The sequence below is a fragment of the Helianthus annuus genome, chromosome 12 (genome assembly GCF_002127325.2).
Source record: "Helianthus annuus cultivar XRQ/B chromosome 12, HanXRQr2.0-SUNRISE, whole genome shotgun sequence".
Taxonomy (NCBI): Eukaryota; Viridiplantae; Streptophyta; class Magnoliopsida; order Asterales; family Asteraceae; genus Helianthus; species Helianthus annuus.
The window spans coordinates 22365408-22380529 of NC_035444.2; the positions used below are offsets into that span (position 1 = coordinate 22365408).

Sequence of the window (15122 nt, forward strand, 5' to 3'; positions counted from 1 at the left end):
TAATTGATATCACAGACAGACAAACATGCTTTTCTATTAAACATGATAGTTTTTATTTATTTATTTTCTTTTTCCAGTTTTGGATATGAAGATATAGGGAGGTTCAAGACCTCCTTAACAGCTATGAAAAGCAGAATACTTTTTTGTTTTTTATTTTTATTTATTTTTCGTAGTTTCAAGCTTTCTTTGAATTATCATTGACTACAAAAAACGTTTCGGCCAAAAAAAGGGCGCCCCATCAGGAAGTAAGGTTAGTTAGCTACACATTTTAAAGGAATGTTAATGAATTTTTTTATTCTTTATCAAACTTACTTGATGTGCTCGATTTATTTACACGACGTATTCAGGGCGCACAGCTTAAAAAGCACATTGATCCAACTTTGGGTAGTGGAAATTTGAGGGAAGCCGTTTGCCTACCCCCTGGAGAAGATCTTAACGAATGGCTAGCAATTAATGGTAACAATCTTCACTGATTTTTAGATATAAATTAGCATATGATTACTTACTTTTATAGCAACTATTTTTGCTCATATTTTGTTATCTACAGCTGTTGATTTCTTTAATCAAGTGAACATTCTTTATGGTACTCTTACTGAGTTCTGCACGCCGTCAACATGCCCAACAATGACAGCCGGAACAAAGTAGCTTGCTTAATCACTCGTCATTAGTCAAAATTATACAGTCTGTGATATTTTGCTAAGTTTTTTTTTTTCAGATACGAGTATAGGTGGGCTGATGGAGTGTCTATCTAGAAACCGATAGAAGTATCGGCTCCTAAATACGTCGAGTATCTGATGGAATGGATTGAAACTCAACTTGATAACGAATCAATATTTCCTCAAAAACTGGGTATATAATAATTCTTTGTAATAAACATACATATCCATTTTTCAGTTAAAAAGAAGATTTGGTCTAACTTGTGTGCGCATTGCAGGTGTGCCATTTCCTCCGAATTTCCAGGATGTGGTGAAGACAATATTCAAGAGGCTGTTTCGGGTATATGCTCACATATATCATTCACATTTTCAAATGATTATGAGTTTGAAAGAAGAAGCTCATCTCAGTACTTGCTTTAAGCATTTTGTCCTCTTCACATGGGTAAGCCATCTCTAAATTCTCTATAAATCATGTGCATTGATGGTTGGTTATTAGGCAGAGGGGTAATTAAGACAGGGATTTGGATGAAGTAACACACTAGGTTTATTGTAATCTTTAGATTGGTGGAAAGCACATGGGTATTTTTTTCATGATCTGCATTCTTTAATCATTGGTGCAGGTGTGAAAAATCCAATTCTATCGGACAATCTGTGGCAAAATTGGCTGCAAGAATCTTTTGTTTGTTAAATTAGCCAATGCTGATGATTTTGCTTTGACACTTGATGGATATCAATGAGGGTCACGTGTATGTTCCTTTGAACTGGTTGATCAATCATGCACAAAAGGATATTTGGGGACATAGGCAAAATTTCTTAGGTAGACTTTCTTATATATCTTTATGCTTTTATTAGGTCAAAATTTCTTAGACAGAATTTCTTATATATCCTTATGCCTTTATTAGGTATTATCAACCTTAATGGCTGATGAGGAATCAAAGCCTCTTGATTATGTATCAGAGATTGTTCTGTCGAGAAAAAAAAAGAGGACGGGCAATTAGAAGAACAGAGTAGTTGGAACAACGTTTTAAGAAATCTAAAGGTGATAACCGGTCAGAGATTGTTATGTATATCAGCTTCACGGGTCGTGATATATGATGGCGGAAAGGGCGCGAGGCACTAGCACCCTATGTGAGTCTTGGTGTGAGTCCAAAAGGGGAGCAATCGAGTTAGAAATCTGGGTGTAATATGAAAAAAAATTGGGTGCTAGTGTATCTGCCATTCATATTCGATTTGTGTACCTTCTTTTGCGTGCTTTCAGTTCGGGGGTGGGGCATGCACCTTTAGGTATGGTAAGATTAAATTTTTAGATACAATTTGGAATGGTCTTTCCAAAGATAGGAAACATGAGTGGGGGTAATAAACCTTGGTGTGTGGGTGCGTATTGGTGAAACATGATGGCTGAAAGGGAGGGACACTTTCCTAATAGGGCTATTATGTTGACAATTCACATATAATGGAAACATTGAGAATGGAGAGTCATAAAATGAAGAATATGCAAGTGGGTCTCCTTAAAAGCAAACGAGGAATATGGTAAGTGGGCATAATAAAAAGCAGCTGAAATGAGGAAAGGGAGGGTATTCAGCATGATGTTCAAATCACATATGAAAGAAAGGCATTATGAGGAAGGGGGGGGGGGTACTAAGCATGATGTTCTTGGTTGCCTTTCTTTCAAGGATCATCACTAGACAGTAGCGCAAGAAACATAAGCAGCTGCTGAAAACTAGGTGGTAAGAGGCCTAAACATGGAGCATCACTCGACAGTAGCGCAAGAAACACACATAAGCGGTCTGGGCATATCGAACAGGGATTTGTATAAGACTAAGGGTAAAAGGTAAAAAAAAACGTTAGTTGCTGTTGATTCAAGATATATCGGCTCGGTTATAGTCGTTCTTTTGTACAGAGGGCTGCTAAAGTACACAATGGGAAGACAGGATGAATTTTAGTTCAGGGATTGTATTGGGCAAGTCTCAAACTTAGGTTTATGTCTAGAAGGTTTGTAAAACCATGGTCATGATGTTATTTTGTTGCTGTTATTCGGTGCCAGCTACTTGCTGGTTGGTTAATGGTTATCCTTGCCTTTAAAAAAAAAGAGAGAGAATTTGTGCCTTTATTATTGTTCTTTTTTTATGATCGATGAACTTATTCTTGGTAATTTAAGTTTGATAATCTAACTAGCATTTAACATGATGTTTTTGTTTAGAATCATTATGCACTTAATGTAATTTTTTTTGTTTAGAATACAAAGAAAAAAAATACTTATGTTATTTTGACAGTAAATACTTGTCCACCGGACATGTATAAAACGAGTTTGTTTTATTAACATGGTTCAGTCCGCCGGACGGGTGTAGAACTAAATTTACCCAAACGGAACACGCTTTGGGTTTTATTAGAATGCAAAGAAAAAAAAACGTCATTATACCATTAATACGCCCGTCCACCGGACGGGTATAGAACTAGTTTTAATAAGGCTTTGTATTAAGTCTGGGGCAGACTTTGGAAATACCTCTCGCTCAAAAAGGAACATATGGGATGCGCACAGAATACACAAGAATAAAAAGGTTGAGACATACGACAGTTTCTTACGGTGTATCTTCTTATCACATAAACATCAAATTCAATTCCTACAAGAGTGGTCTCTGTCTAATCCGATAAATCATTGCGTGTAACCCGCAAATAGGTTTATCTGATAGTTTTCATACGATTCAGAGATTAATCCAGGTTTTATCATAACTTTGCAATTTCAATTCGGATTCCAGGTTTGTTAATTTCTTTGAAATTACTTGTTCTAGACCAAATTATACAACAAAGATAAACCTATTTTAGGGTTCAATTTGGTCATTGGTTGTGATTTCAAGTTTGAAAAATATTCTACAATGAATATTTTTATGTTCTATAGTTTGTGAATTAACCCTAATTCACATGTTCTAGTGATTAATTTGGGTTTGTTTATCTTGATTTCACAAGTTTTTATTATAGAAATCTAGTTTCATAAATTTTTATTTCTAGCAGTGAATTATTTTCTGGAATCTCTTGGGTTAATTTTGGTTGTTGTCATCATGCAAGTTTAGTTAATGTATAATTTTAATGGCATGAAGTTATTCCAAAAATTTATATACTATTAATTTGGAACACTTGTATGTTTTTTTGGTTGTAATTTGTGCTAAAATAGTTGTACCTTATTTATATTATTAATTTGGAAAATTTATTTTGGAATATTTGTATGCTTTTTTTGTTGTAATTTGTGCTAAAATGGTTGTACCTTATACTATTAATTTGAAAAATTTGTATGCATGTTTGGTTGTAATTTGTACTTAATTGGTTGTAACTTAATCAAATAATGGTTTCATTACCTTACCAAATTCAATATGTTTTGTATGCATGTATGGTTGTAAATTATGCTTAAGTGATTGTACCCTAATTAAATAATGGTTTCATTATCTTACTATATTCAATCGATTTGATCCATTCAAAGTTGTGTTGTTTTATTTGTAAATCATTATTATTTATAATATAATAATATAATTAATTTAGCCAAAATCTTGTATAAATATAATTTGCAACATATTGACGCAATGGTTGTTGTAATGTATGGATTATGGTTTGTATACTGGTAATGACATATATATAATTTGCAACATATTGACGCAATGGTTGTTGTAATGTATGGATTATGATTAACCTGTCAAACGGGAAAATATACACGCGGGTTCATCATAACGCGTGAGTGCTAAATCAACTTAGTTATTTTATTTAATGTTTTACGTTTCGATTTATTTCTTCGCATTAACACGCCGCAACTTCAGTGTCCGTGGTCGCTAACAGTAGTGTAGCATTAGTGCTCGCCCCCGCCGCAACGCGAGAGTGCTCAATACTAGTTGATATTATTTTGCATATACTATGATTTTCCGTGAATAGTGCTTTGACTATTAACATCAATTTGCAAAATTATTGATGGTATAAGTGGTGATTACATGATCAAGCATCTTATAGTAAAGTTTGAATTTCAGTTCAGTTAGTATTATGACATTTGTTTCATCGTCTGGATATATATAATGGATTAATTTGAAGAATTAATTAAAGCATAGGAATCTATTTGGTTGGAGAACTAAGGTTAAGAATTAAAAATCATTGAATTGAAAGTGGGAACTTTTAAATTATATTAGAAGAGTTTTGTACTTTATTTTATTTTGATCACTATCAAGTTTCAAAATCAGTTGTTTCAAAATGGTTGAATGTGATGAGGCAAATGGGAAGTTCAACAAGGATAAGGGTAATAAAAGAAAGTTTGACCGAGGTAATAATGATTTCAACAAGAAACCAAAAAGGGGTGTTGGAGATGTGGAAAACCGGGACACTTCAAGAAAGATTGTTGCGTAAAGCTTGCGGATGGAGACAAAGCTAACATAGCAGGTCCAAGTGGGTCAAAAGATCCAAATGCTCCACACGGTACGCTTACTAATTCTACTTTAAGCTTGACAAAACCTATGAGTTTTGTAGTTGATTCAATTGGTCATTCGGGACATGGTAATTTTTTACAAAACCCAAAAATTGGATTTAATTTAAAGAAGCAAAATTTATTTTGTGATTTGGATAATAAACAAATAAAAGGTAATGTTTCTAAATCAAACAAAGTTAATACAAAGGTGCAGCCCGTTGGCTGTGGTGATACACACATGGGGCAATTGGGCCAAATTACTAGAAGTGTACAAGTCGGGAAAAATCCCTCTGGGTGTGAAATAAATGAAACCCAGTCTTCGGGTTTGTTATTGGACTTAAAAAGTCCAATGGTTTGTAAACATAATTTGGTTGAGAATTATGTATCATTTATTTATGAATCCTTTTATGTACAAGATGACATGCTTGCATGGTGGGTAGACTCGGGTGCTACGAGTCACGTTTGCAAGGATCTCAAATGGTTTGAGGAATTCGAACCAATTGAAGATGGATCTGTACTAAGGATGGGAAATATTGCAACCGAGCCCATCAAAGGAGTTGGAAAAGTTAGACTTGTATTTACTTCTGGAAAACATCAATTATTAGATAATGTGTTGTATGTACCAGGGATTCGAAAAAATCTCTTATCTGGAATTGTATTAAATAATTGTGGTTATAAACAAGTTATTGAGTCAGATAAGTTTATCTTGTCTCGACATGGAACCTTTGTTGGGTTTGGATATTTATGTAATGGCATGTTCATGCTTAATATCAATGTCCCGCCTGCTATTGAATCTGTATGTATGGCATCTATATCTTCTAGTAATGTTAAGAATGATTCATGTTTATGGCATGCTAGATTAGGTCATGTTAATTTTTATAGGATGAAAGATATGTCTAAAATGAGCCTAATACCTACCTTTGACATGCAAAACTGTAGTAAATGTCATACTTGCATGTTGACTAAAATTACTAGGAAACCGTTTAAAGATGTTAAAAGGGATTCTAAGGTATTAGAATTAATTCATTCTGATTTATGTGACTTTCATAATACGCCCTCACTTGGAAATAAAAAGTATGTGGTTACTTTTATTGATGATGCCTCTAGGTTTTGTTATGTGTATTTGTTGCATTCAAAAGATGAAGCTCTTGATAAATTCAAAATTTATAAACAAGAAGTAGAGCGGCATCAAAGTTGTTTGATAAAGAACCTTCGTACTGATAGAGGTGGGGAGTATTATGATCCAGTTTACTTTCAGTCTACTGGTATAATACATCAAACCACTGCTCCCTATACACCACAGCAAAATGGTGTATCAGAGAGGAAGAATAGGACTTTGAAAGAAATGGTTAATTCCATGTTATCCTATTCTGGGTTAAGTGAAGGATTTTGGGGTGAGGCTATGTTAACAGCCTGTTACTTGTTAAATAGAGTTCCTAATAAAAAGTCTAAAGTAACCCCATATGAACTCTGGTACAAAAAGGCACCAAACTTAAGTCATCTTAGAGTTTGGGGTTGTAGAGCTGTTGTAAAGCTTACTGAACCAAAATTGAGAAACATAGGTGAAAGAGGCATTGATTGCATCTTTATTTGGTATGGTGAGCATTCCCCTGTTCATAGGTTCTATGTCACAGAACCAAATGACTATGTTGTTGGTGCATGTTTGTGACAACAGCTTAGATTTGGTCTTTGGATATCTTGTAATTAGTTAAACGATAAACAGTTAGCGGGTTTAGCTTTGTAATAGTTAGTTGTAAATGTTTGGGCTAACTAAACCCAAAGGTTTGGGTGATGGGGGGCGAATTGGGCCTGTCCAATTCGCAGCCCAGGAGTCTTTAACCTAGCCCAGTTGTGAACCTTGTGTTATATAAACAAGGTTAGACATTAGGGTTAAGGTTAATCAGCCAAAACAGTTTGTGAGAGAGAGAATTCGTGAGAGCTAGGGCTTGGACGAATTTGTGGTCTTGATTGATTGTAATTCGTCAAGATTGATAATCAATAAAGACCAGTTTGAAAGTGAATTGCTGTTTCTGTTTCCTACACGTTTTCTGCTAATTCTGATCAAGAGGATTCCGCACTCTTGATTGGAAAGACGATTCTGTGACGATCCATACACATCAAGGGGACCTACAATTGGTATCAGAGCGTTAGGCTCTTGATTGCTCGGTTCAGAATTGTGCTTGGCAGGAGGATTTTCGAAATTTTTGAAACCTGAAAATTAGGGTTTTTAAAATTTTCGAATTTTGTGTGTTTTGGTTTGATAAAATTTTCGAATTTTTTGGCTGTTTGATCTTCTGGTTTGTTTGTTTGGTGGTTTGCAGGGTTTTCTGGAAAGATTCGGCTGATTCTGGAAAAGTTTTTGGCTGATAGACTTGAAGATTCGAAGACTGTTCTTCGTGTTCTTGAGTTTATTCAATCTGTTCTTGATAAATTTTCGAAATTTTTTGCTGATTTGCTGCTTTGATTTTGCAGGAAGTTGTTAGAGAATCAGAAAAATCTTCAAATTTTCGAACAGATTAAGTTTCCAGATTTATCCGGCGAACTTGACCAATTTCGCTGACAGACACAGCGAATTTGCTAGTTCCAGCATATTTGTCGGCGAAATAAATCCAAAGGCGACTTTGGTGATCGTATAACTTTCCACAGCGAAGTTATTACGATTTTCGGCGAATTTACTGGTCGTCGGATAGCGGTATTGACCAGCGAATTTAGCGAAATTGGCAGCGAAATTTGACCAGCGATTTTGACAGCGAAATTGACATTTAAGCGAACTAGATCAGTGAATTAGACCAGCGAATTTGATCTGCGAAATAACCCTTGACTAGCCAGCGAAATTAATAGCAAAATTAAGGGGTGGAATTTCCATTGGCAAGCGTCGGAAAATTTTCAGTGTTTTGCAAATAGAAATTGATCCGTAGCTCGTTTGACAGAACCGTTTGCACCATTGAACTCGTGTGATTTTTAGGACAAAAAAAAAGACTCTGGAAAATCCCGAATTCGGTTTTTGACATTATATATCATTGGATTCGTCTTTTCGAGACGATTCTAACGGTGTAATTTGGTAACCACTGTTTTCGGACGACTTTTGTATGGTTTTCTCAGTCTGTTAACGTTAAAATGTCAAACATGTCTACTTTGAACGAGTTGTTGAAGATGGAGCATGAGGTTGGTACTACCAACAAACCACCTAAGATGATGAAGGTGGAGAATTATCTGACATGGAAGGATCGTTTTCAGTCCTTTATTGAATATCAGGATACGCGCATGTGGATATGCATCGAAGATGGGTACGTGAATCCTACACACGACTTTGAGGGCAGACCACGTAGAACTGAATATGTGAACATGCAAGACAACGATAAAAAGATGTATGAGGCTGAAAAGAGAGCCTTGGCTGCAATCAAAATGTCGTTACATGATAGCATCAAACATACCTTCAAAAAGTACACTAACTCAAAGGATATGTGGGATCCTTTGGAGAAAAGATACGCTGGTAATGCTGATGTCAAGAAGAACAAGATTGATCTACTGAAGAAGCAGTTTGATGTTTTCAAGTACATGAAGCATGAGTCACTTGAAGACGTCATCACCCGTTACTACCATCTGATGTCAGAAATGGACAATTATGAGATCGATTGCTATTCTGACGTAGAGAAGAATGACAAGCTGCTAGATGCTTTGCCTACTAAGTGGGATATCTACACTCTAATGATCAAGGGTGAAGCAGATTATGAAACAAAAGAGCTTGAAGAGGTAGTAGGAAAGTTGAGAGCTTATGAGCTCAGTATGAAGAAGAAAGATACTGGATATGATCAGGTTCAAGATCCAGCTGTTTACAATGGGCTTACATCTTCTTCATCTCACAACGCTTTTAGCGACTCAGCTACTGCGTTTTTATCATGTGAGAATGAGCAGGTTATGGTGAATCAGGATGGTGATGTGTGTTTTGTTGCTGCTTCAGGAGGATCATCAGGAGTAAAGAAAACGTCAGCTTCTAAGCAGAGTACTGGTGCTAAGTCAATGCCAATGAGTGTGAAGTCTGCTGAGGAGCATCTGGCTCTACTTGCTTCGTTTGTTGCTTCCTATGAAAACTATATTCAGGGAAAGATTTCTGATCCTGCTACTTTAGATGAAGACTATGATCAGATTGACCCTGATGATCTTGAAGAGATGGATTTGCAATGGCAAATGGCCATGATTTCTAGGCGTGTGAAGAGGTTTATGAATAGAACTGGGAGGAAGTTTGTTGGGAGGTCTGTTGGTTTCGACAAGGCCAAAGTGAGGTGCTTTAACTGTCAAAGTTATGGGCATTTTGCTAGGGAGTGTCAGAAACAAAAGCAAGAAAACTCGAGTCAGAGTTCAAACAACAGGAATGCATCAAGCAACTCTAGCTCAAAGGCGTTGATTTCTACTGCAAGAGAGGGTTCATATGATTGGAGCATTCACTTAGAAAATGATGGGGATGTCACTCAAGCATTCATGGCAGAGATTACTCCAGTCGATGATGGTGAAGCTAAATAGATGATGCTGAAGTGAAAGTGGATGCTGAGGTGAAGTTAGAGAATAGAGCTGAAGAAAAGAAGGTTGATCAGACAACAGGTGCTGAAGATGAAAAACAAAAGTCTAAATATGAAAAAGAAGCTGAGGAAAAGGATGCTAAGTATAAACAATTGGAAGCTCAGCTTGCAGCTCTAATGGCCAACCTTGACAAACAAACAGGAGAGGTAAAATCTAATTCTGTGTGTTTAAAATGTCGTGAACTACAGGGTGAGGTTGACAGGTTGTCTGCACAAAACAAAAGTTTGGTAAGCGAAATGTCTAACATTAAAGAATCAAACTTTTTTTCTAAAAGAAATGAAACGTCATACTTGAAGAAAATAAAAGGTTATGAAAGTGAAATTGAAGCCGTAACCTGCAAATTAAATGAAAAACTTCAAGTCATAGACTTAGCTCATGACATGATGGCTGAAAAAACAAAAGAGATTTCTGATAAAAACAAAGAGTTGTCAGATGCTCAACTCAAAATTGTTGAACTTGAAAAGAAATTGGGTCAATTCAGGGATTCTACTTTTGTTATGAAACATATGCTGGGTGGGTTAAAGAAGAGTAATGACAAGACTAGTGTGGGATTCCAAGGCTATAATGAAGTCCCACCTCCTCTTAGTCATGATTATTCATTCCTACCTGATGAAGATGAGCTAACAAAGTTTATGTCAACAGCACCAAGTAGTTCCACAGCAAGTCGAGGTGATGAGTCTGAGAGAGGTGATGCTAAGAAGGATAATAACAGCAAACCAGCTTTGAAAAAGAACACTTCACAACCTAAGAATAAAAATTCGACTTTTGCTAAAAAGATAAATTTTGTTCAAGGAAGTGACATGAAAAATGAGACAGCTGTTATTGAAAATGAATCGAACGTAGAGTTTGCTAAAAATAAAAACAAAGAAAATTCTGAAATTAAGCAAACTGAACCAGATTCTTCTAAAGCATCATCATCAAAGCCTGAATCTAGTTCAAAGGCTTCAGATAAGAAGTCTTCGAAAAAGATGTCGTGCTTCAAATGTCACACCAAAGGACATGTAGCTAGCTGCTGTCCTAACAAAAAGAATGAAGCACAGGTGAATGAGAGGAAGATAGAGAAGTCACCAGAGAAAAGCGGTGATAAGCAGGAGAGAGAGTCCAACTCTCCAAAGAAATCTGCTCCTAAGCAACCAGAGACAGTTGCTGTTGGTGTGGATAAGGCTGAAAAAGGAACTTCACCAGTTCCTCGTTTTCAAAGAAATCAACCTAGATTTCAGCCTAGATCTCCACCAAGCAGATTTGAGAGACCTAGAAGCAGTTCACCAAGAATGAACAATCAAAATACAAATAATTTCAGAAGTCAAGGTCAATATCAAAATCGATACCAAAATAATGGTAGTCGAAATTTTTATAACAATGGCTTTAGAAATTACATCAATAATGCTTCTAGAAATCAAAATCAAAATTTTCAAAGGTCAAATAGTCCAAACACACATAGGAACCCTCAGGACCAAAGACCTACTGGAAATCAAAATCAAATTCCAACAGGTCTAAGATCCAAGACTCCAGTTAGGAGTAATGGATATTGGATGGATGTTCCAGTTGTTGGTGAATTTGGACGACCCAAGACCATTAAGGCTTGGGTCCCCCAATCTAACTAATTTCTTGGTTGGTGTGTGCAGGAGCTGCTAAGGAGGATTATCAACTTGTGGTATGTTGATAGTGGCTGCTCTAGGCACATGACGGGGGATGCGAGGTTGTTGACTGAATTTGAAGAATATGATGGAGGACAAGTAAATTTTGCGGGTGCGAAAGGTGGTAGAATTACTGGACGAGGAAAGGTGACCAATGGGAAGATCACACTGGACAAAGTGAACTATGTTGAGCAGCTTAAACACAATCTTATGAGCGTGTCACAAGTTTGCGACAAGGGTCACTCGGTCCATTTTACCAAGAATGAGGCATTAGTGTTAAAACCAGGTTTGGAGATACCGGACGATTGGATAATGATGCGAGCGCCAAGGAGAAATGACACTTATGTCATGGACATGGGTGCTAAGGATCCAACTGCAGTGGTGGCGTGTTTACTATCAAAAGCATCTGAAGCTGAATCGATGTTGTGGCACAGACGCATGGCCCATATTCACTATCGCAAAATGAACTATCTTGTTAAAAATGAGCTAGTGAAAGGGGTTCCATTGCGGAGGTTTCAAGTGGAAGACAAATGTCTTCCATGTCAAAAGGGAAAACAACATAAGAAACCTCATAAATCAAAAACAGTAAATTCCATAGATGCCCCTTACGAATTACTTCACATGGATTTATTCGGTCCAGTGAACGTGAGGAGCATAGGTGGAAAGTACTATTGTTTAGTTGTCACTGATGATTACTCACGTTATTCATGGGTTTTCTTTTTAGGTACAAAAGATGAAACAGCAGAGATGTTGATAGATCTTTTTACAAAATTGGAAAACGTCCATGATGCAAAGATCAAGAGGATAAGGAGTGATAATGGCACGGAGTTCAAGAATCGTATTCTGGATCTCTATTGTCTTCGCAAGGGAATTGAACATCAATATTCTGCTCCTTATACGCCTCAACAGAATGGAGTTGCTGAGAGGAAAAACAGGACGTTGATTGAAGCCGCTAGGACGATGCTTTCAGATTCTAAGCTACCAGTTCTCTTCTGGGGAGAAGCTGTGAATACAGCTTGCTATGTCCTAAACAAAGTTTTGACTGTTAAACGTTTTAACAAAACTAGTCATGAATTAATGTTTAACAAGAAACCAAACTTAGAAGGCTTTGAACCATTTGGATTACCCTGCACCATTGTGCGAAATAAAGATAAACAAAAATTCGGTGAGGTGGCTGACGAGGGCTACTTTCTAGGTTACGTACCTGGCGCACCGAATAAAAGGGTTTTTAATCTAAAAACTGGTAAAATTGAGGTTGTGTTTAATGTTGAAATTACTTCTTACAAACCTCAACAGTCAACGAGTGGACCAGCTATATTATATGATTATGAAAGTGTTTTTAAATCATTTAATATTCCTGAGTTTTCCAATGCAGATGAGTCTCAGCTGATTCAAACAGTGATAAATGGAGATGATGAAGGCGAGTTCATGCCTAGATCAAATGTTGATATGACAGATGCTCCTGAAACTTCCCAAGATGCTGCTGATACTGATTCAAGTGACGATGAACCCGAACCCAATCGAACAGAAGGCAGGATCGTGTCTTGGCAATGCAAGAAGCAATCCCGTGAACCACAGTCGTACAAAACATATTGACATACGTCATCATTTTATACGGGATTGTGCTGAAAAGAGACTAATTGAATTACATCGAGTCGACACAGAGGATAACCTGGCAGATCTTTATACTAAAGCATTTGACAGGGCTCGCTTTGAACATTTAGTCGAACTCAACGGGATGAGGAATCCTGAATAACTGGTTTTTCATAAGAATTTTTGTAAATAGTTTACTATTTTTTTTTAAAAATTAAAAATAAAAAAAAATTGAAAAATCAAAAACATAAAAAAAAATAGAAAATCAAAAATGAGATTTCACTGTGTGAAAAAGAAGAAATGATAGTACATCAGCAAGTTAGACTGTCACACTGAACCTAAATTGCTTAAGTGTGATAGCAGCTTCATCATATGATGTACCAGTAGGCAAAAGCATGAAATAATCAACTTACCAATGTGATATAAACTTAAATGAACTGAATATGAGTGGGGAACACATTAGTGGTGTATGGTTTAATGACCTTAATTCTTGCGTTGATAGATTGCCAAAATCTGAAGTTTTGGGTCTTTATACTGTTGTTTCAACTAGGGATATCTTGGCTGTCTGTCTGTTAGAACTAAAAATGTACATGACCCCAGGAAAGATAGTCACTTGGAATTAGCTCATTTCTATTTGAATGTCTGTATATTTCCCGATACACACAATTTTGATCTTATTCTGAAATCTTCTCTGAAAAAAAGTCGTGTACCTCCTCTGCTGCATCCAGATATATGCTGACCTGGAGGTGCTAGGCAACGACAGCTTCTGCTGCATCCAGATACATGCTGACCTAGCTGTACGTTGTCGCGCTATAGATCTAATACACCCGAAAGAGGCCTTCAAGTGCCCAAAAGAAACCCAAGAAACCTATATCAAACTGAGAAAATCTCATTTGATCTGTATATTATACCATCTCTACTAAAGATCTATTATGTTCTCTTCTCAACCTATTCCCAGTTAAGATTTCAGAACTCAGGATTGGACTTGTGAAATATGTGGTAGGGAAGATACTTGCATGATAGAGTGTGCTGTTTATATTTCCAGGATTTGATTTGTATTTATTTGGGTGTTCATAGTTAAGCAATCAAAACATGATAAAACAGATTATATGCAGAACTAGACACAGTCAGGATATCTTAAAGGATGCCATCAGTATACTCACCTACTACGATGAATCTTTGTGCATACCTTGATCGTGGGGGTATATCCTGAAGTGGGACACGTTCGTATTTCAGAAAATAAAATTACCTTAATGTATCATATGGTAATGGTACTTGAAATGTTCATGCATTTTGTTTAAGTGGACAAACATACTGGTAATCGTCTTGAACTGCTTTTCACGAAAAATTAAATAAAGAATTATCTAATAGTGTGAAATAGTTTGATTGTGCTGATATGATCTTCTTACCAGTGATTCTCACAAAAATAGAGTGTTTATTGCTTTTGTATTTACTTGCTTTCAGAAAAATATAAAAATCCAAAAATAGTGTCATTTTCTGTTTTGAAGTTCTTAACGTACGGAAAACTGTTATTCTTGGAGGAATTGTTACCGATAGGGGGAGACGGTGTTAGTAAGTGAGTTCAAATTTTAACTTCTGCAGGTTCTTGTGTGTTGAACAAAAGTTTTGCGTGTTGGTGATGAAATTGTAAATACTTAATCTGTTATACAGTTTAACTAATCTCTTGAAAAATAAAAATTTATTTAACTTTGTTGAAAAATTCTTATGGTTTCTCGAGATGTTTGTTTTATAGTATACAGATTGAAGCAGTTTGTTGCTGAGTAGTGGCTGTGCAGTGTGAAGATGAGAGTTTGATTGGATGCATGGTAGAACCTCCTTTCTATATTGCAGACAAGATTGAAGAGTTTGAAGATTGCTGTGCAAATGCTGAACTGGAGTTTACTCAAACGCTAACGTGTTGAAGATTTGGTGATTGGATGCATCAGCTTAGGGGGAGTCTGTTGCTGACAGAAGCTGTTGAAGCTGAAGCTATCCAAAGACCAAAGAGAGTGCAAGACTACTTGAAGATTGCAAGAAGACTAAAGACAAAGTTTTGACTCAAGACAAAGTTTTTATGAAGCTATTGTCAAGGGGGAGTTTGTTGGTGCATGTTTGTGACAACAGCTTAGATTTGGTCTTTGGATATCTTGTAATTAGTTAAACGATAAACAGTTAGCGGGTTTAGCTTTGTAATAGTTAGTTGTAAATGTTTGGGCTAACTAA

The 15122-nt window shown here is 36.3% G+C and overlaps 1 pseudogene; it reads left to right on the forward strand.

Moving 5' to 3' along the window:
* Positions 1 to 210: 210 nt before the first annotated feature.
* Positions 211 to 2840, forward strand: LOC110894362 (annotated as a pseudogene).
* The last annotated feature ends 12282 nt before the right edge of the window (positions 2841 to 15122 follow it).